General features: G+C 61.7%; 1 pseudogene; it reads right to left on the reverse strand.

The window, feature by feature from the left end:
* Positions 1-837: 837 nt before the first annotated feature.
* LOC142872661 (uncharacterized) lies at positions 838-946 on the reverse strand (annotated as a pseudogene).
* Between the last annotated feature and the right edge of the window lie 233 nt (positions 947-1179).

The following is a 1179-nucleotide window of genomic DNA, read 5'->3' on the forward strand; positions in this document are numbered from 1 at the left end:
CGGCAAATGGGTACGAACCGATGGACACCTAAGTGGACACAGAGGAATCACCTTCATCGGGTGGGTGTCGGGCGGGCGTGGGGAGGGGATGGGCATACACATCCCTTAGGAACGGGGTGGGTGCGCACCCACTGGGGGATGGGCGCACTTGAAGCTCTGACCCGAGGGGGGAGGCGGGGAGAGGGCGATGTACCCGACCTTAACATTGGTGCCCCCACAATACGCTGGAACAACATGAGAGGTAAATGAATAAGAACACAGGGGGTAGGGGGGCACGGGCAACACATGTCACCTTAATACTTGGACTCCCATCATCTGCTTGAAAAGAGAGAGAAAAGAAAATGCAATACTAGAGATAAGAGACACTTTTTAAAAATAATGAATCCGAAGAGAAAAGTCAAAGGAGGCCTGTGGAGCAGGTCTGGGTGTGACTCCGGATCCCCCAACATCAGGTGCCACCACCAAAGATTCCTGCGTGTAGCCCATAGAACCCCAAAAGCAACGGGACGAGTTCTGGTCACATACTCCCTCAAAATGACATCCTGGCCTTCTTCTGCAACTCCCTCCCCTCTCAGACTCTCAAGGTTTCCTCCAGCGTGTCGGTTCCCACAGAGCAGACCTTTGGTCTGAGACCTGACAGTCCAGAAGCCACGCATGCTGCCGCGTGGCGGCGGTGTCGCGGCTCGGGACAAGAGGAGGCCCCACAGTGCGGGCTGGGGCGCCAGGCACCGCGGCGGGCGCTGAGGGTGGGGGTCACCCCCACCCGGGGCCGCCCCCGCACTCCCAGAAACGCGACAGAACCAGAGGCAAAAAAAAAAAAAAAGAAGAAGAAGAAGAAGCCTACGGCACCCGGTATTCCCCGGCGGTCTCCCATCCAAGTTCTAACCAGGCCCGACCCTGCTTAGCTTCCGAGATCGGGCGCGTTCGGGGTGGTGTGGCCGTGGACGGCGGAGGGCGCCCCTGCCCCGCTCAAGAAGCGGAGCCTCTCTGCGCTTCCCCGCCGCCTCCTCCCGCCCCAGGCCCCGCGCCGGCGCTGACCCGCGCCGGGCCGGGCCTGTTGAGTTCGCCGGCCGGGTCCGGCGGGCTCCCAGGGACGGGGGTGACAGGCGGGGCGGGCAGGGAGCGGCGGGCCGGGGTTGGGGGCTGTCTCTCTATACACACACACTCACACTCAGTCTC

Source organism: Microcebus murinus, chromosome 8 (genome assembly GCF_040939455.1).
Source record: "Microcebus murinus isolate Inina chromosome 8, M.murinus_Inina_mat1.0, whole genome shotgun sequence".
NCBI lineage: Eukaryota > Metazoa > Chordata > Mammalia > Primates > Cheirogaleidae > Microcebus > Microcebus murinus.